Raw genomic sequence first — 6,244 nt, 5'->3', positions numbered from 1 at the left:
CTTAGTGCCTAATTCCATGTTACAGTAGAAATGGATCTCTCCTAAACCTACCCTCACAAGATTGCATAGAATTCTAGGAATTCCATGTCAAGAATCAAAAATAAACTGCAACGATTCCAATCAAAAGGTACATGACACTCTAACGTAACTATCTCTAGCATGCATCATTGACACCTATTCATCGATGTGCAATCTCCTCACATGGATCTCTCGATACGTAATTTGAAAACATAATGGTAGAGCCTCTCTTAATATGCAAAACTAATGTATTCTTCACAAGTGCATGGGTCGCACATAAGTAGTAAAGTGGTACTCCGTGAGGGGTAGGTTATCAAACCATAGGGATTTGACTCAAAGTACTAATTGATGTTCTAATGCCTAACTGGATCATAAATTCAAGGTAAAGGTGATAACTAAAAATCTTAAAGGAGTGAAGGATGACAGGTAAGGGCTGAAACCGAACTAGGTAAGGAACGCAGAGATAAAGCTGGTGGAATTATCAGGTAGATTAGGATTGCAATTTTCAACAATAAGAGAGCGATACCCCAGGACGATTCCTATGACCTATCGTATTCTAACTGACCTCTAATGCCTACCAGGTACATTCTATGGTTCTTGCGTGTGCTTAAAACTAATGTTACATCTATGGTCATCAAATACACCAAGTTTTGCTAAGGTAACTATGATTTCATACACATCGAGTTTTGAAATCACGTAAGGCAACTACAACTATGGTAATCCACATACCAAGTTTTACCTAAGCAACTGTGCAAATCAAACACATCAAGTTATGAAAACACAAGGTTAAACACAAGAAACCAAAAGAACTCCATTGATTATTAGGAGAAAGTATTCAAAACATACAAAGCATCAAAGTTCAACATCCCAGGGCACCATGGATGGTTAGCCCCTAAGGGATGGGTACAACATGGAGAAAACAACAATAGATCTAAAGAAAGAAGACATGACTCCTTTCTCTTCAATATTGCCTCCAATGTTGAGCTCCATACTCTAGCCCCACTTCTCTTGTTCCTTTGATTCTACTTGCGCTCCTGCACCATAAGTTTAGTTCGGCCCTAGAAATGTGAAGGGGAAGAGCTTAACAGCTGCCCCCAAGAAGAAAGATGAAGGGTGAAGAGATATCCCAAAGAATGCCCTAGATCTGGCTTAAAAAGTTGATTTCAGGCTCGACACACCCTGCGACACGGGGTGTCACTCCCGCTGAAAATTACTGGATTGTCTAAACAATTGAATCTCATAATTCCAGCATCGACACGCCCCTGCATCAGCTCCTGACACGATTGTGCTAAAAGCACACAAACCATGTCCTTTCTCCAGACCCATACTACAGTGATTTGCTACAGTGAATGCTATAGTACCTCAGCTGCAATGATTTTGCTGCAGTACTCATCTACAAAAATCGCCTAGAATAATCAAGGGGAATCGCACAGTCCTGTAGAGACCATGTCTGGCCTGAGAGCACTATAATTTCTCATCTTTTCGCACTGTAATTGCGCCGAATTATGTTCTTTTGCACATGAAGCTATTCTCTTGAACAAATAGACAATAATACCGATAATAGCACCGAATCACAATAAATAAACACTTAAAGACAAGATAAATACATGAAAAGGGTATGGAAATGTACATATGAAATGCACTCATCAAAAACCAACCATGAAAAACAAAGATGAATTCGAAAAAACTGAAGGTAATCTATATTAAAAAGCAATGTTAAAGTAAAATTATTCCCAAGCTACATCAATTCGAACACCCAAGGAAGTTAGCCTTCCATGGGGCCAATGTTCATCTCTACAATATGGAAATCAATCCCTAAAACCCTACTTTGGAAAGAAAACCCCCTCTCAATGTCATCAATGTTGGAGTAGATGTGAGCCAATATCATCACTAATGGATTGTGACTCTGATGACTCTTTCGATCTCTTCCTTGATACCTTGGAAGCTCTTTCAAACCCTAGCCAATAGTCCTCAGCTCTATTCCCCCGAAAGTAGGTCAAAAATCGGATCCCTATACCCTATTCATTCTTTTTTTTATATCTCTAGGAATCTGACCGGTATACGGGCAAGTACACGAGCGTGTATCTTGCATGTGTAAATCTCAGGATGGGTAAAAAACCCACATCCCCAAGGTACACGGCCGCATATCTCTTTGTCTAGCCGTGTAACTCTTTGAATAAATCTTCGCTTCAGCTCTTTAGTTGCACAGCAATGTACTTTACTTCTGCTCATATTCTCATCTAGAACATGCTCTACAACTTTCTGAATGTACACGGGCGTGTTCTTCATCTACATGGCCATGTTCTTCTTGGTAGGAGGGCACTCAGGGAGTAAACAGATATGTGCATGGTATCTGTGTGTTTCTCTGGCTACTCATCTACCAAAGTTTACATGGGCAAGTACACGACCATGTACGTTGCCTGTGTATTTCTCTATTTGTTGCTTTTTGGCAATGTTTTGCTCCTGATTTCCTTCCTTTAGTTTTTGTTGTGCTCCTTTTGTCCTCTGAGAAATAATAAAACAACTAAGTACCATATAGACATAAAAACACACACTTGAGGACTACTTAATTGCTAAATATTATCAATATAACTTCTATAATATAACACTTATTACTAAATTACCTAATTCCATAAATATTCAAAATTAATAAATAAATATAATAAATAAACAAGATGGTCACATTTAGAAATAAATAATAAATATTCTATATTCATTAACGGATGAAAAGTGCTTGTGTATAAGTAATATGAAGTATTCTTTTGTGCATATAGGGTTGTGGAGACAATTCCGGAAGAAATGAAGTAAAAGTAGATCATGGACATGATTCTTGATGAAGTTTCTTAAATTGAACAAAGGTAAAGACACAAGTTGTGCTCAAAGACATGTGGGTGTGTGCCAACCTCCATTGTGCTCAAGAGAATACACAAAGTGGAAGGGCACAACGGCAGTCACACTCATATGTTCCGACTTATGCAACATTAGCAAGAGCATCGTCAATTTGGTTTCATTAAAGATGCGACAGATCTACCATATGGGTGTGTGCCCATTCATGTGGCCTTGATGAAAAGAGTGGAATTCAGGAGCATTTTAGCCAAGTATTGTAGCAACTCACTATAGTAAAATTACTGTAGCATTTACTGTTCACAGCTCACAGAAAACTGAGTTCTGAAAATCCACACGGTCGTGTGGAAATTCCACATGCTTGTCTGGATGCCCGATTCCAGCCCCTATAAGTACCGCATTTTAAGGAGTCTTAGGGGATCTTTTTACCATCTTTTACCCATCTTTGGAGGTGCTCGCGGCTAGGGTTTGGAGAGGCTTTAGCTAGGTCTTTGGAGTGGTCCTACAACCTTTGACATCGTGTTCCTTTGGCGGAGAGTTATTGGGGGAGCTTTCATCTGCATCAATTCGGTGAGATGTGCCCTAGGCTTGACAAGGTGACACGACCGAATATGCGTGTAAACCGCAAGTGCATGGGTGTCTAAGTAATAAATCCCAGGTGAGTGGGTATCGTATCCACAGGGAGTAAGGAATAAAAATACTTAAATTGTTTATCAACCAAGTGAAAGATGAATAATACTTTAAATAGGACTGAAATCGGGGCTGAAATTGGCCTTAAATAGGGCTAGAATCGGGCATCCACACACCCCTGTGAATTCTCCACACGGACCTGTGGAAAATTCACACTCCCGTGTGGATTCTCTGAACTTCACTTTTTTGGCCTGCTGCCAACAGAACCTGCTACAGTAGCAATCCGAAACACTCCCGAATCCATGTTTTCATCAAGGTAACGTAAACGGGCACACGTTTACGTCATAGATCGCATTGCTTCTTCAATAATCAGCTTCATTGGTAAAGATCTAGCTATCAATGCACAAGCCGGTATACTCGAATGTGACTGCCTTTGTGCCCCTCCAACTTATTGTGCTAACTTGAATACAAGGAGGTTGGCACACATTCTTGCGTCTTGAACCCGACTTATGACTTCGCGTTTGAACCTTCTCAAGATTTCCTCCATATAGTGCGTTCACGACCTACATTGGCTTGTTTCTTTAACGTTCGGCTTCACAACCCTATACAGATGAAAGTAACATAAATGCACACATATTATCGCTAAAACCTGATAAAAGTAATGTTCACCATAAGGAAAGATTACTTCGCATTCTTATCACACAAGTACTAATCACAAGGGAACCTTTGGAGAAGACGAGGCATCTCCACAAGGCCATCGACACGGACTACAAGGGGTTTTATCTATGGATTGCATGCTTTTACTTTTGATTTCATTGTTGATTGTATATTACTCCATGGAGAACTAAACCTCTAGTGGGTGCTTGGACTTGTAAACCCTAGGATGATTTTGTTCCATTGACTTTTATTATGTTTCTTTAATTGATGTGTTAATTGAGTTCTAGCCTTAAATGCTTTTTGAATTGATTTTCCCTTAGAGTGACACTTCATATTGTTCCATTAACGCTAGGGTTGAGAATCTATATTGGTAATCCTTGTGAATGAGTGACACTTCATTAGGATTGGATAAAGCTAGGTTGGAGAGAGTCAAGAGGGTGAGACAAGAGGTAGTGAAACACCTCATTCCCCTTCCAGTGTGATTTATCCCACCTCCATGTTTCAAGAGTTCTTTGTTTTCATGATAGAGTGAAGTGTTAAGAGACAAACTCCACTGGGGCTTATTTGCGCGAGCAATAGAGTCAAGTGTTGAAGTAATCCTTAGTGTTGGGGCTTTATCTTGACTAGGGGTCTTTCGCCTAAACCAAAGGATTAGATCTATATTAGGGAATAGGGTTTATCACTTGGAGTCCCCAGAGCTTTAAGCAACCTTACAAAGTGTGAGGTGTCGAGAGTATCCCTTTCCACTGACCTTAGGTTTGGGATCATGTGTTTTTGGATTTCCACGACTCATTAAACATCAGTTATGAGGCATAATGATTAGTCTTGCACTTGAAACAATAGTCGTAGGGTGAGCAATGTCCGAGTACCCCATCATTCTATCGATTACCTCTCCTTATTTCTATTGTGTCTCTTTCTTCTTTTCTTTACTTTCATTTACATTTATATTGTTCACTCAAAAATCACAATTTGGTTTTAACTATAGTTGATTGCAATACTTGTGTTTCTAAGCACTATTTCCTGTGATACGACTACCCATTCACCAAGGTACATTATTACTTCGACAACCAATGCACTTGCGGTACACACACGCAAGGGGTTTGTCAAGTTTTTGGTATTGTTACCGGGGAATAGGCGTTTTGGAAGCATTTTGCACTTTGCTATTTTCTTTATTCATCACTTGTTCTATTTCACACTTTCTTATTCTTCCATCATTCTGATTTATTTTTCTTTCTTTGATTGTAGCTCCAGGTTATGACCCGAGGCAACCCTTTGATATTGGTTAAAAGTGATCCAGATATTGGAAGAAGAATAATAATTCATAGACGGGAAAAGAAACATGTGCACGAACAATCAAATCAAGCTGAGATAGAAAGTTGAAGGGTCTGATAAAATGGCAGAACAACATGAGCAGTAGAGGACACTCTCAGATTATGCAAGACTTGCAGTTCTTGGTACGTAGTCTAGTATTGTGCGGCTACCGATTATAGTTCAGAGTTTTGAGCTCAAGCTAGGCTTCATCGAAATGTTATAGCAGTCAGCACAGTTTAATGGTTTGGTCGATGAGGATCCGAACAACCACATTGAGAATTTCTTGGAAGTGTGCCACATGCTCAAGATTAATGGTGTTACAGATGATTCTATCAAGTTGAGTGCCTTCCCATTTTCCTTGAAGTTGAGAGCGAAGTAATGGTTACATTCATTACCTAGAGCATTGATCATTACTTGAGAGGAGATGGTAGAAGCTTTTCTCGCTCGATATTTCCCTCCCGAAAAATATGCAAAGCTCAGGAATAAAATATCCTCCTTCATGCAAATGGAATTGGAGTCTCTTATTGAGACATGGGATAGGTTAAAGGATCTCCTTCGGAAATGTCCTCAGCATGGGTTCCCCGAGTGGATGATTATCCACACTTTCTACATTGGTTTAAACCCAAGCATAAAGCAGTTACTTGATGCTACAACAGGAGGTACCTTAGGAAGCAAGACCCCTAAAAAAGCCTGACAACTCATTGAGGAGATGGCTATGAACAATTATCAATGGAATACATGAGAGAAGAAGAAGGTAGCTGGACTTCATGAGATAGATTGTGGA

The 6,244-nt window shown here is 39.6% G+C and overlaps 1 non-coding gene across 1 annotated transcript; it reads right to left on the bottom strand.

The window, feature by feature from the left end:
• Positions 1-5,932: 5,932 nt before the first annotated feature.
• Positions 5,933-6,039, bottom strand: LOC120268179. The gene has a single exon (XR_005538846.1). It is a non-coding gene; the product is annotated as a small nucleolar RNA R71 (small nucleolar RNA).
• Positions 6,040-6,244: the final 205 nt, after the last annotated feature.

The sequence above is a fragment of the Dioscorea cayenensis genome, chromosome 8 (assembly GCF_009730915.1).
Source record: "Dioscorea cayenensis subsp. rotundata cultivar TDr96_F1 chromosome 8, TDr96_F1_v2_PseudoChromosome.rev07_lg8_w22 25.fasta, whole genome shotgun sequence".
NCBI classification, from domain to species: Eukaryota; Viridiplantae; Streptophyta; class Magnoliopsida; order Dioscoreales; family Dioscoreaceae; genus Dioscorea; species Dioscorea cayenensis.
The sequence above is the reverse complement of the archived record's forward strand: the minus strand, read 5'-3'. Positions and strand labels throughout refer to the sequence as shown.